Source organism: Sorex araneus, chromosome 3 (genome assembly GCF_027595985.1).
Source record: "Sorex araneus isolate mSorAra2 chromosome 3, mSorAra2.pri, whole genome shotgun sequence".
NCBI classification, from domain to species: Eukaryota; Metazoa; Chordata; class Mammalia; order Eulipotyphla; family Soricidae; genus Sorex; species Sorex araneus.
This window is the reverse complement of record NC_073304.1, coordinates 29,323,375-29,338,291: the sequence shown is the minus strand read 5'-3', so window position 1 is coordinate 29,338,291 and position 14,917 is coordinate 29,323,375. Positions and strand designations below refer to the sequence as shown.

At 38.4% G+C, this 14,917-nt stretch overlaps 1 protein-coding gene across 1 annotated transcript in view; it reads left to right on the top strand.

The window, feature by feature from the left end:
• The window catches only part of SIPA1L1 (signal induced proliferation associated 1 like 1), a 356,124-nt gene that overhangs the window by 148,279 nt on the left and 192,928 nt on the right, over positions 1–14,917 (top strand). The window contains exon 4 of the mRNA XM_055133895.1: positions 11,791–11,866. The gene's annotated coding sequence lies outside the window, so the exon portion shown is untranslated. The remainder of the gene's footprint in view (positions 1–11,790; positions 11,867–14,917) is intronic.

The following is a 14,917-nucleotide window of genomic DNA, read 5'->3' as shown; positions in this document are numbered from 1 at the left end:
AGCAAACGCCCTACCCGCTGTGCTGTCACTCCAGCCTCATGCAGCCCAAATATCAAAAAATAAGAAAAGAAAAATTTTAAAGGTCAGATCATGATCTTAGATTTTTAAAAAGATTCAGAACAGTTTGTATTCCCGGGATGAATCCATTTGGATAATAATATCTAATAGTTTTTTTGATAGATTTGGTTCTTAGAATATTCTAGTACATGGGCACATGGGTGTGTGTACTATAAAGGAGTACCCCTGGAACCACAGGTCATGGTCCAAAATAAAAGGAGGAAAAACTGCTCCTTTTTTGGCTTTATCCTTAGTACACTGAAAAGAGCATATTTTGTATGTGTTAAGTACACTGTTTGGGTTATTCTTTTTCTTTAAATGTGTCATTTTTCCAGTGCTACAAAATGGCTATCAATTACATGGAGAGCCATGAAATAGTGTGTACGTGTGTCATTTGCTGCACTTACAAGCAAGAATGTGCCATATTGAATCAGGACAAAGGATTCATTTAATCATAGAATCAGAAGTTAGCAGGTGAATTTATTTAGAGTTTTAGTTTTTTATAAAACAAAATGGTTTAAAATTGCATATGCCTTTTAAAAATAATTTCTCCTCTACTCTTTTTATGGTAGTCAGCCCCCGAGGGCTCCAGGTGTGACCCCCGAAACAAAACAATAGACCCAAACAGAAATTTATCCTTCAGACTGGGGGGTTAGCCCAGAGGGCCTGGGCACATTCTCTCCTGATCCTGGGCAATGCCTGACCTCCTTAAAGTACTGCTGGGTATAGAATAGATAGCCCTGTGGTCCCAGCATTACTGCGGAGGCCCTAGCAAAGCAAAAACAATGAAAAAGAAGGTTCTCCATCAAAACACCTTTCAAATGGGAGTTTTACCTGCTCTTCTCTGGAAGAAAAAGGGAGATCAGTGTGCCTTGTCTGCTGCACCTGTTGTTTTTTTTAAGTACCTTCCTCTCAGTATAGGCAGTGTGCTGACTTATTCTCTTCTGAGGGTGGCCTGTTCTGAATGCCTTTCAGTCACTCAGTGTGGGCCAGTTTAGCATAAAAGATGAAAGAAATGGTGAATTTCAGCATTACTATTGAGGCTGTTCACCTGGTGGTGCCTGTAGGCTCTGGCTTACAGAAGGCATGGCAGAAGGGGCCACCATGTTGATTAGGATGGGGTTCCATAGGTGTGGGAGGTATTACTCTTGTGGTATACAGCTCAGCATCAACTTCTTAGTTATTTGAAATACTCTGTGCTTCTGAGGATCTCTGTGGCTATTTCTTGTGACTTTCATCCGTGGGCTAATGTTAAACCATAACTTCCCATAGAGAGAGAGAGAGAAGGGATGGAGGCATTTGTCATACTGTTTGGTGACTTGGCTCACCATCTTCATTGTGTGCTTCTGTCAGAATCCTCTAACCTTGGTTTTTAGTTTTCCATAGGTTCTGCTAGGAAAATTCATCAGGAAGTCCATCCTCTTCCTTCTGAGGCATGACTTGTCTTTCCGCTCTCTCATTGTGTTTTCTGCCCGTTTCCATGTGCATTCAGAAATACCTCAGAAATTCTCTCACTGCTCTGCTGACATCATCTACATGGGATTTCTTGTCTTTCTCTAAATTTACTTGTATTTTTTGTGTGTCTCATGAAATCTCTTGAAATAGAAGAAAAAAGTAAAAGTTAACTTCCTAAAATTACTAATAGTTTTGAACCCGAAACTTTTTAAATGCTGCTTTAATTTTCTATTTCTTCTCATGTTTCCAGAACTCAAGTGTAATATTCCATTTTCTTTTGTCACCTCTATGAATAACCTTTCTCACAAAGTTTTTTGACTTAGAACATTTTGCTTCATTGATCTGCCTAGGAAATGCTTTTTTTTTTTTTTTCTCCTTTTTGGTCTATTTGCTTTTGGGCTGCACCCAGTGCTGTCTAGGGCTACTCTTGATTCTGTGTTTTGGGATTGTTCTCATTGGTGCTGGGGGACCATGTGGTGCCAGTGATCAAACTAAGGTCAACCATCTGCCAAGCCTGTGTCACTCTGTACACTCTGTCTGGGTCGCCTAGGAAATACTATTAGGAAAGTCAGTAGTGTAGTAGCTTATATCAAGGTTTCAAAGAAGGTGCATCCCCCCACCCTACACCCGTACTTCCAGAAGCTCTCACAATCATACCTGCATCCTCAAACCATCATGTAAGCTCATCTGCAGGTCCAGCTGTACAGACTCATGATTAAGTCTCGAAAGAGATCATCCGGTCTCCCCTGTTCTTCCAGAAGCCCCAGCAGCCACACCCACGTCCCACAGGGCTGTCATGTAAGCTTATTGCTGGGAGCATGTGGCCACATTCTCAGCCTTGCAACACCTCCTAACTCTCCAATACTCTCATCCCAGTGAAGCACAGTGAATTAGACGGGAAAAGTAACATAAAAAGCAACTAAGCTTAATAAATGAAAACATTAACACAGAAGGCTCAACCAGCAACAACAGCTTAGTAAATCCTCAGACAAGGACCACATGGTGAGATGTAACAATTTTCAGAAATTTTCTTTCACTGAAGAGTCTTTCGATAATTATGTTAGCCACTTACTTGCAACACAATATAAAAAAAATTATTTTGTGTCTGCATAGGAGGCAGGTTTGAGGGGTGACTGGGAAAATGAGGAGGGTAGTGGAAGGACGGTCACTCTGGTGGTGGGATTGGTGTTGGTACATTGAATGCCTGTAATAAATGTATCACAAACAACTTTGTAAACCACAGTGTTTAAATATAGGGGGGATGAGTGGCGCTAGCGGAGGCCAGGGAGGAGGTAGGTTGGATGGGCTTCAGTCTCTGGTGTGGAAGGTGTGGGGTTGGAGAGTTGTGTGTATGCATGAAACTTTCTAATTAGCAGTTTGTAACTCATGGAACCTTCTAAAAGAAAAACTTTTTTAATTGGAGGTCTTGGGTCAGAGATATACCCAGGGGATAAGGCATCTAGCAGCAGCGGACACAGGTTTAATGTCTGGTACCACATATGGTCCCCTGAGTACAGAGCCAGAGCCAGAGCTAGGAGTAAGTCCTGAGCATTACTAGGAGTGGCCCCCAAACTACTCCCCATAACCACCCCCAACCAAAAAAAAATTGGAGCTTTTATCACTAGACTTTGCATTGTTTGTTTTCCTCAATTTTTTTTCAGTCCTCTTCTCTATTCCCGAGACCCTGAATTAGAACTAACATTTCATTTTCCATTCTGCAGTCAGTTTTTTCCATCCCAATACAGAAATGTTTTCTCACCATCTTTTTGTTAAAAGGGTGGTTAAAGAGAGTCTGTGTCTCAGTCACTAGATGTGGTCTTTTAGGGCTTGGAAGAGCCTTTGTTTCCCCAGGTAAGTTGAATTAAATTAAGGTGTCCTTTGCATGTGAGGCTTTACATTTAAGAAGTTTTATAACTCCCATTTTACCTAATGTTTCGTGCAGATCAAGTTCCTCATCATTCAGAGAAATAGCCAAAGTCAACACACATGGCCTCATACACTCACACATGACTTATTTGTTATGGGAGCTCAGAAGTCTGAAATTTCTTGGGTAGGCCAGCAGTTTGGAAACTCCAGTAGAAGGTGATGCTAAAATCTAAAGTCTGAATTCTTCCTTTAGATATTCTCTGTCTGTAATATTTATGCCTTCAGTTGATTAAATGCAGCCCACACACATCACGGAAGGTATTCTTTTGTGCTTAGAGTCAGTTTATTGCAGTTATATTGTCTCTACAAATACCTTCACTGCAGCACTTAAATTAGTGTTTGATTAAATGACTAGGACCTATCCAACTTAACATACAAAACTCACAGCTAGGGATAACTTAACCAGTATAGAAGAATACTACACAACTGGTTCAACATTAAATCAATAGATATTTGACTATGGCGGCTGATGTCAGCCAACTGAATATTCATGTTTCAAATTCTTAACAACAGTTCTATTTTTAGTGACGGTAAAACATGTATGGTGACGATGAGGTCTGTGCATGTTTATTTAGCTAGTCTAAAAATGCTGTTCTCCCCTGTTTTGAGTAGTTAAATATGATGGTTAGGATTTGAGCCTGTTTCTTCCATGCTTATTTTTGTGAAAAGATCTGTATATTGGCTGAATTTCAAAAATTGCATAAAGAACCTGGTTATTTAGAATTCAGGCCAAATGCACAGTTGTTACAGTAGAGAGGAAAGCAAACATTGCCTTCTAATTATTCGCTGTGCTCTGAAGGAAAGAATGGGGAATTCCGGTAGCAAAATTATTACTTAATAAATTCAGAGACTGTGAGACTGAAATCTTTTGTACATACATACCCTCGAGAGTGAAAGCTAATGGTTTCTCCTAACCTGTCTCTAGTGGATTCCATTGCAGTTCATTTCTTCTGTTAACCTGTATAATTGCTTCTTACATAAGTAAAGATTGTCACCTCTGCTTAAAATAGAAATCTCTTCTAAGGGCTATGGGATTGCTCTTTTTGTGTGTGTGCTGTTAGAAAGCAAAGAAAATGGAAATAGATTAGAGCTGAATCAGCCCGAAACATTATTTGATATCTCTTTGTAACTCACCATCTGTTTTAAAGATTTTGTACATATTCTTACCCCAATAAAATTTGTCATATAATATTCTAAATTTTAAATGCCATCACATAGCATTTAAAATAAAGAATAATAGGATTTCTTTTGGATGCCAAATTTAAATGATCGAGTGTATGATTTTATCAACTGTTACAGTTTATTAGCCTCATGACGCAGTGCTGTGTGCTGAGTGGGTGGTTCCTGGACTTGCAGGTGTGTCTGAGCGTGCACGTGGCGGGCTTCCAGCATGTGAACTCAGTGCTGATCACCGAAGGGTTCTGTTAGAGGAGTCTTCTGTTTGTTTTTAATCCAGTTCTTTTGACTTGAAAATCGGCTTAACTTTTTGGGTAGAAAGTCATATTGTCTTAGTAAATATATATATTTTTTTGCTTTTTGGGTCACACCCGGCGATGCACAGGGGTTACTCCTGGCTCATGCACTCAGGAATTACTCCTGGCAGTGCTCGGGAGACCATCTGGGATACTGGGATTTGAACCCGGGTTGGCCGCATGCAAAGCCCTACCCGCTGTACTATCGCTCCAGCCCCAGTAAATATTTTTAAATGAATGAGTAAGAGAAAAAAATTCTCATCTGTCCCAGTTCACTGACTAACAAAGTAAAACTTTCCTTTTTTTGCGTGTTTTCTTATATTTTTCCATTTTTATTTTTAAACTTTTTATTGAATCAGTGTGAGATAGACCCTTATGAAGCTGTTGATGATTGGATTTTACTCATACAGTATTCCAGCACCCATCCCTCCACCAGTGTACATTTCTCAGTACCAGTGTTCCCAGGTTACGTATCAATCCAGAGTGACTCTCCATTTGGGGGCTATTATGAAATTGTACACCTTATCAACATCCTTGTTCATGTCTTCTGCCACACAAAATTTCCCAGTTAAGTTGGCTAAGCACAGGAAGTGAATTGCTAAGTTCCGTTGTTGTCTGTTCAACTTTAGCTCAGATTGCCAGTTTTTCACAGCAGCTGTATCAGTTGTCATTCCTATTAACTGTGTAAGGAATTATGCACCACAACCCTGCTGGCAAATTAATTTTAACCATTTTGGTGGTTTTAGTAGTGGCATATGGTAACTTTAATTTGTATTTCTAGTGATTGCTGGCCCTAAGAATCTTTCCTTTATTTGTTAAGCATTCATTGTTTCTTTTCTTTGGTGAGGTATAACCACCATTCATGCTTATCTTTGTGATCTTCCATCTGGGATCATTTTCCCTTTGCTTAAAGTTTTTATCCCTCTTATAATTAAGTTTATAATTATGTTCCCATTGTTGGGAAACTTATGGTTTTGTCTGTTTGTTGTTGTAGAAGGAATTGCCTCTAGTTCTGTAGTCCAGGTTGATTGTTATCTTTTTTTTGTTTGAAAGTAATAGTCCTCTGACTTCCTCTTTGCTGTTGAGAAATCAACCAGTACTTTAATTGGTATTCATCTATAGGTGATTATTTTCTCTCTGCTGCTTTTTAGAGCACTGCTTTTCATTTAGTGTTTTGCAGTTGTACTCTGATGTTCCTGAATATTGACTTTCCTCTGCTTATTTGTTGCCATATCTGGATCCTGGGATTAGTATCATTTGCACTACTGATTTTTTTCTAGTAATCCTTGTAGTAGATATTGTACCTTTTTGCTCATTAAGAGCCCATGTCTCTCTTTTTTTTTTTTTTGCTTTTTGGGTCACACCCAGCGATGCTCAGGGGTTACTCCTGGCTTTGCACTCAGGAACTACTCCTGGCAGTGCTTGGGGGACCATATGGGATGCCGGGGATCGAACCTGGGTTGGCCGCGTGCAAGGCAAACGCCCTACCCGCTGTGCTATCGCTCCGGCCCTTGAGAGCCCATGTCTCTTAATCTCTTCATTTGATTGCATCTCTTTATTTATTTGTGAAGTATTGCGGGTACTTTTTTTTCTAGATTGTCTTCTCCTGGTACCACATCCATTTTTAATGTCTGTCTAATCTGTAATTCATCTATCAGATGATTTCTTTTAAACTTCAGATATTGTATTTTCAATTTATAAAATTCTGTCTCTTTCAGTTCTGTTTGGTTATTTTCAATCTTTTGTTCATTATTTTCAAGCTTTTTGTGTGTTATATATATGTATGTACATATATATATGTATATAAACCTCTTTATACAAAACCTTATCAGTGTTGTTTGATAGAGAGAAAAAAAAATCCTGAGGCCAGGTTTTGGGCTAAGATTGTGACTGGGCCAGGGGATGGCTCAACAGTCTAGTGCTCAGTATGTTGCATGTGGGAGCTCTGGGTTCAGTCTTCAATCCCCATACCTCATGGTATCCTGAGCACCCCGAGAACTGACTTTGGAGAGTCATCCCCAAAACAATTGTGAATTATAGCCTTTCAGTCTTATATCTTTTCTTTCCCTGATGCTTTTCACTTCAAAATGAACGTCATATTTTTTAAAAAGCAGTTTCAGTAATAAATCAGTTTTTAACATCCTTCCCTGCTTTTCCCAAAGACTAATATGTAACTATAGTTAAAATATTAAAATCAGGAAGTTAACAGACCCTTTTACATTTGGTCAACTGTCAGTAAAATTTGTGTCTAACTCTGACCCATTCTAGGATCCAACTCTGCTTTTAGTTAGTTCTCTCTCCTTTGTATTCTTAGGTTTTTAGGTTGCTTCCATTGTTCTTTTGTTAAGTTTCACTTTTTGTTTTTTTAAGCACTTTCTTCTTACTCCTGCTACAAAAAGATTCATCTGGTACTTTCCCTGTTCCTGCTTTTTAGCCAGACATTTGTTCAAGTAATCCTGGTTTATATTTTATTGGAGGGTATTATGTAGAGACCAGTATCTGGGTGTTTGATATGTTTATTGCTGTTGTGGTATCATTGCCTTAGGAAATATATTCACAGTTATATGTTGCTTGCCTAAATTTCAATGAATGATGTTTTGCATATACATTCAGTAGTTTTCTGTAATCAAGAACAGCTAGTTTTATGACTACTCAACTGAGTCTACCAATAAATGGAAATATGGGTGCAGGTAGAGAAAAACTAGCAGATTGGAAGACGGAAGACTCATTGTCTTACAGAACCATCCTGTCTGTTTGTTTATAAGCAGTAGATTATATAGGGAGGGGGGAACAGGGGAAGTCTAATTTTAGACAGGACAGTTTATAGACAGTTGGGCACCAGTATCCTTAGTAAATTTGTTGTGATTTCATGCTCTGACGCATGCTCCAATGTTTGTGGATGTACATCTAAAAGAAGTTTTTGATTAGGTTTCTGCCTACGTGCTATCTTCCTTGCAACAGGCTTTTTGGTAGGGAAAGTAAAGACAAAGAAAAAAATGGAGTATTCTTCACATTCTCAACAAACCTCAGGAGTTTATGTTTTTGAGTTTGAGTTGCTCTCTTAACTACTGTAGGCTCAATTTCATTCCCAATAGGCTGGCCATCTAGAAGGTATGTGATATCTATACCCTTTAGGCATGTATAACTGCACTGGAATAGTTACACACAGAAATCACCTAGTAACCTATTATTCAAAACAAACACCTGCCATTATGTGATAAATGTATCTTTCTTGGTGACTCTCTCGGTAGATATTAAACCTATTTTAGCTCTGATAAGTTTAATAACATAGAATGTATTCTTCTTTTTCCCTTTTTAAATTTTGTTTCTAGTTTCAATACATAGTTAGGACACTGATTTTTCCTAGGTGGTTAGGTTAGTTCTTTACATCTGTACACCTTTCAGTGTGATCAGTACATTTGTATTAAAATTCTTTACCTTTTGTATTTCATTTTGAGTTATTCCCTCATACCAGTTGATTTTAATCACTCTTCCTTTTTTGGAAATATTTTCATGGTTACAAGTGTCAAAGTTATAAAAAAAAAAAGTATCAGAGACCACTCACTGCCTTTATAGTCCACACTGAATCCTCCAGTTCTTGTCTGACTGAATTACTATTTGTTGAAAGGTAGAATTTAACCTTAGTGTAACTGACAAGGTCTTGCTGATCTCAGTTCTTTCCTTTGCCTTTGAAAGTGTGTACCATATTCTGGGTGCCTCAGATTTCTTATTTTGCTTTAAACACAAGTTCTTCATTCTTGCCTCCATATACTTGCAGACTCTCCCACTGTCTAGGTTACTTCCATTCTTTCGTGCTTAGCCCATCTTTAGCCATTCAAACCCATTTCAGCTCTTACTTCCTATGTGAAATCTTCCTTTCTTTTCTTCTCTTCCCACTTGCATTGCACTCCTCCTACATTTAATAGCTCTATTCTGTAAACTTATAGTTCCATAATATTTGCAAATGTTGCAAACTTTCATGACATTTAAATTATTGATGCACCATGTATCAGCTTCTTTATATCATAAACAGCCTTAGGACAAAACCTTTTTCTTTGCATTTCCAGCATTCATGCTCAAGTCTGTTGCACATTTCAGTATAGTAGTAAATGCAGATTTGGAAATAGACAAGTTCTTTTCACTTGTTTTTGATCTTACTCCTTCACTCATGTTATAAGCCTATGTCCAATAGAATGTAAATTCTTATGATATGATGTTCAGGATCTTATTGTACACTTTCTACATCTTTCACAATTTTCTACTATGTTATGTGGGGGCACAACTCAGGTAGTAAAAACTCTTTGATCTCTGGAAAGCTATAATATCGAATTAATTTTTGGACATGACAAAGTGAAATCAAGGTACCAAAATTGCTTAAAATATGCTTAGAAGTCAAGCTTATTATTTGTCAGGTTTGCATCCTCATTGGTAAAGCAGAAAATTCCTTGCACACTTAATAAGAACTAAACTGTTGAGTTGGAGACAAATTTCTTAAACACTCCTTTGATTTGTTTATGGGGTAACTTCTGGAGATGCTTAGTAGGGCTTATTTCTGACTCTACACTCAGGGATCACTCCTGGTGGGGCTCAGTGAACTGTGTGGGGTGTTGTACCCTTTGATGCTGTCTCTTTGTTCCTTCTTTAACAGTCTGTGGAATACCAGGTTGGCTTTTAGAAATCATGGTTTTATTCAGAATGCAAGTTTGGTGACCTTCCAAATTGTGCTTCTGAGCTGCTTATGTTCAATCAGTTCTGTGTAAGTTACTCAGCAGATTATATTATGATGTAAGAAGCTTATTTCCACCAATCTCTTTGTTCACCACATCTGTTTCCTCTTTCCCTCTGGTAGTTCATATTCTCTTGCCACTCCTATGTGGTTGATCACATTATAACTTCTTTTCCAAAGTCCTGCCTGAAACCCAGAAGAGAGGTGTGGTAGCTTTGAAGATACCACACTAAAATGGGGGAGCTTAGCGCCTTGCTTTGTGAGGGCACAAAACCTGCTGCATGTGTTGGTTGTTCAGAGGAAGTGAGTTATGAGGGTGTACCCACTTCTGTTAATACCACCCTATATTATTTACTTAGTTTATATTTATCCAAGTAAACGCAAGTGCATTAAAGTGAACATTGATCAATATCCTCAGATTATCATTGGCAATTACTACTTATATCACTTAAATCAATGAATCCCAATCTTTCTACTCTCCCCTTCTACCCTTCTAAGCCCCTGTTGTAGTTTGCAATAGAGGTATTGAATGGCCATCATGTTCGGTCTATAGTCTACTTTTGGTACGCAGCTTTCAACCCGAGTGGGTCCTCCCAACATTCTCTACTAGGTGTTCTCTTGTCTGTCTCTGCTGCCTTTTCCCCCAGCATGTGAGGCCAGTTTCCAAGCTGTGGGGCAGACCTACTGGTTCTTATCTCTACTACTCTTGGGTGTTAGTGTCCCATTCTGCTACTTTATAATCCACATATGAGTGCAATCTCTCTATGTCTGTGTCTTTCTCTCTGACTCATTTCACTCAACATGATACTTTCTATGTTGATCCACTTATATGCAAATTTCATGACTTCATCTTTTCTAACAGCTGCATAGTATTCCATTGAGTAGATGTTCCAAAGTTTCTTTAACTAGTCATCTGTTTTTGGGCACTCTGTTTTTTTTCCAGATTGTGGCTATTGTAAACAGTGCTGCAACGAACATACAAATACAAATGTCATTTCTACTGTACCTTTTTGCCTCTCCAGGATATATTCCCAGAAATGGTATTGCTGGGTCAAATGGGAGCTCAATTTCTAATTTTTTGAGAATCGTCCATATTGTTTTCCAAAAGGGCTGAATGTTTTAAGATGAGGGAAATTGAGAATCAGCAGCCATAAGAAGTACTCTTTTAACCTCCAGTTTTCTGTCTGGACACTGAGCATTAATTTCTGTTGTTCAGAATAGTCCCCATCTTACATACCAAGGGAAAGACATTCTTATCTCCAGAAGTATTAGAATCTTCTTGACTTGTATATAATGTATATAATATTAGAATCTTCTTGATATAAAATATAGAATGCATTTTTGTTGTATCATCTGATTTATACAGATATAAATGACTAATACATTGTGGTATATATACATAATGCGATACTACTCAGCTGTAAACAAGATGAAATCTTTTGCTACAATGTGAATGAAGGTAAAGAGAGAGTCATGTTAAGTGAAATAAGTCTAGGAGAAGGACAAATATCAGTGATCTCACTTATGCAGTGAATAAGGAAAACATAAAAGGGACTAGCTACTATCTAATAAAAATAAACTCTTGAGCTTTGACTATAGAACTTGGATTAACCAAGTGATGGTGGAGTGGGCTGAAGGGGAGGAAGAGGAGAACTAGAAGTAATACCATAATAGTAGTAGAGGGTCTTTGTAATGGTAAAGATGAAGTAAAATGTAAATGTTAATACTCTCCATGATAAAATGAAGGGAAGAAAGAAACCTACTTCAAAGTTTCAAATATTTTATCAAATTTCTAATTTTGAGTATAGCTGACTACTTTTTAAGAGGTTGGTTTGGATGACACTACTGTTTGATAGGGATTGGCTGATTCTCCCTGTCACTGTATACGGTACCCAGAGTACTGTATACTCACCACATACCCTGAGTACCATATACTCACTGTGTCAGGTGGTCTAATCCCACCTCCAATAAAAACTGGTTTCCTTCAGAACAATATTTTGGCAAAGTTTTACAACTATTTTATTTTAACGAAAGATGGAATGTCAGGGATCAAACCTAGTTCAGCCACATGCAAGATAAGCACCGTACCCATTCTACTATCCCTCCAACCCCTCAATGAAGTTGCTTATATGTTTTTTTCCTTTTTTCTTTCAGGCTATACAGCATCGATGTGGATTCTGTTGTGTGGATTCTATTGTCTAAATTTCTGTAGCCATGGCACAAGAATATAGTAAGTTGTTCAATTTCCTGTGACCTATCTTATAAGTATTGACTTTCTGGCTTTAAATTTCTCATTGGAACAGAAATATTAGAAATACTAGGTTCTTTTGAAGCTACTTTTTTTTCAGTTTGCTTTGTTACTTGCTTGTTGAGTCTCTCGTTTCGTTTGCAGAGATACCCTAGCAGCAGTTGCCTTCCTCTTCTCATGAACAGTGTTGCTCGCATTCTTCCCTGGAAACACTGGCACAGTGTGCGGTCTTGCTCTCGTTCAGGTCACAAAGTTGAACTGTCCAAAGCTTTGAGTCTGAGTGGCCCCTTATAGGGACAGTCCCATCCTGCAAGTTCATGATTGGGTCATCATAGGCAAGATACTGGCTGGACATGACCAGCTTGGAGAGATGGTTCTGGGAATCCTGGTTCTTGTGAGGTGTGCTGGGAACTTTTAGCAAAGGCTTTGACTCTTCAGACTAGCAATCACAGAGAGAGTCTGCATCTCTTTCTCGTCTGGAAATTATTATGTGCTGGTGTGAGGTCTGCCGTGGCTGCAGCCAGAGCAAGAAGAAAGGGTAGAATGCACAAGCAGCCTCAAAACCTGACCTTTCTCCAGAAGTCCAAGCCTTTGAGCCAATACATTTCTTTTCTGTTAAGCTAGTTTTGAGTTGGAAGCCAAAACATCCTAAGTGATTCACTTAATCTCCATTTTATTTTTAGTAATCCATTAGTTTCTCCCTAGGGGATGTGGGAGTAATTGCAAAGCAAAGCAAAATAATGCCATTAAATTAAACTGGCATGGTATGTTGGTGTTGACTGGCATTCTTTTCACTCTTAACAGTTAACAGGTAGTGATTTAGTATTGAAAGACATGAGAATAAAATATATCGCCTCTATAGTCTTGCTCATTCCCCCCAGAAGGTTTGCCTTTTAATCAGCCCACTTTGGTTGCTCACATAGAAAATGGTCTTTGACTACTGGCTGGAAAACATTTCCCATTTTCAGAGGTGTGTATTTGGCATTACCTACCTGCTCTTAGTTTTCTCTTACGACAGTTTAGCCAAACTTCTAATTCCACATTTGTTTTTTATTCAGATACAAATATTGTGCAAGGAATGATATAACAAATATCCAAATGTATCTTCCCACAGTAGAGCAGTCTTATGTTTACCAAACAGTTAAAAAAACAAACAAACTAGGGTCAGACTCTCCCACAGTAATTTCCTTACTCTTACTACCAGGAGCAGCAGTCCTCATTTCTGTCTTTATTATCCCCATGCATTTGTTAGTCTTCACCACATAGGACTTTATGTGATTTTTGAACTTCAGATAAATATAGATATTGTGTGTACTGTTTAAAATTCCGAAGGAATTTAGAGTAAGTAGAGAGTCATGGAGAGAGGCTATCAGTTTAGTCTGACGATAGTCAGAAGATCTATTTTTTCAGCATCCTAGTGTTCTGTAATAAAATAAGTTATAAATGTTGTGTAGTTTAATCAAGAGGCTGACAGCCATTTTTCTTCTGGAATCTGGTGCCTGGTGTGCTATTGGGCCACCTTCTGTGGACACCTTTACACCCTTGAGTCACCTGCGGGCTTTTGGGATCCTTTTCGTTGATCAGCATGCAGGCTTTAGGCAGACTTCAAAAAATCTGCATTTTTTTTCTATGCCCAGACAAACATGGCATTGCCTTACAGCTCACTGTTGCATCTGTAGAATTAACTCCATGGTTCTTAATTTGCTGGTTTGTTGATGTGTGTTGTTTGTCCTGGTGGCATTATGGAAGAGGTGCTCACCCCGGGAACAGACTGAAGCAGTGCCTCTCTCACTTGTGCGTCTGACCATCTTTCTTGTATCTTTCTTCCCTTGGTGTCCTGATGTGAGTATCAGAGACCATTTTGTATAGTTTGTATCTCAAATGTGGCTTGAGCCATTTAGCTTCCCTGTTCCAAAGCCTCCTTTTTTTTTTTTTTTTTTTGCTGTGGAGGATTCCTGCTACTCTGTGCTTGTTTGGATTCTTGTCCCCAAAGAGCCAAATTCTTTCAAATGAGGAACATAATTACTGGTGAAGTGTCAGAAAAAGGATGTGACATTTGAAAGTTATCTAAGTTTTTAGGATGTTATTTTTTGCTTGAATGTTTAGCCTGTGAGGGGTAAAGCACCCCCAGCCCCCAGCTTTTCTCCTTGGTTTATGTTTGGTATTGTGGTATTCATAAGGTGTATCTGTGTTACTGGGGAAAAAAAATCGCTTCTTTTGTTGAAATGGAATTTTAGGTTTGTGTGCTTTGTGCCTACATTTTTCCTATTTTTGTTGTTAAAAGAATGTGTCCTTCTAAATGTAATTGAATGTAATAAACTGCTATGTCCTCCACCCTCCAGTTTGGATCCAGAATCTTAAATTAAAATGTTGTTTACGTTAAAAGATTTAACCATCAAATGAAAATATCCAGTCAGTGAACCCATTATGGAGACAGCTACTAATTCTCTCTCATTGGGTAATAACCAGTACTGTCACACAACAGAATTCTATTCCATTTTGTACATCAGGTCAAATATATGTAAAACAAATGCAGGATTATTAAGTTTCTATTGTGCACTGTATTTAATGTACATTTTCTTGAAAAAAAAAATTAGTGTTGTTGATTTTCCTTTCCTTTCTTTTCTTATCTTTTTTTGTTTTGGGGCCACACCTGGAAGTGCTGGGGGGACCATATGGGATCCGAAAGTTGAACCAGGTCGGCGCTGTGTAAGGAAAGCGCCATACCAACTGCACTATCGCCCCAGCCCATTGTTGGCTTTCAAAAGGAAAAGCTTATTGAAAATTGTACTTGAAATCCCAATTCTATGAACTAGGATTTTTCTGTTTCTTATGGAGCAGTTTGTGTTCTATTCTTTCATTTTGTTAATTACTGGGGGTGTTTGGGCCAACGGCGAGGGGCTGTTCCTAGCTTTGTGCTCAGGAGTGACTTCTGACAGTACTTGGGTGTGCCGGAAATTCGCCACCTACAAGGAAAGTGCCTTAACACCTGTATATCTCTGCAGCCCTCTAAATACATGAATTTATACCGCA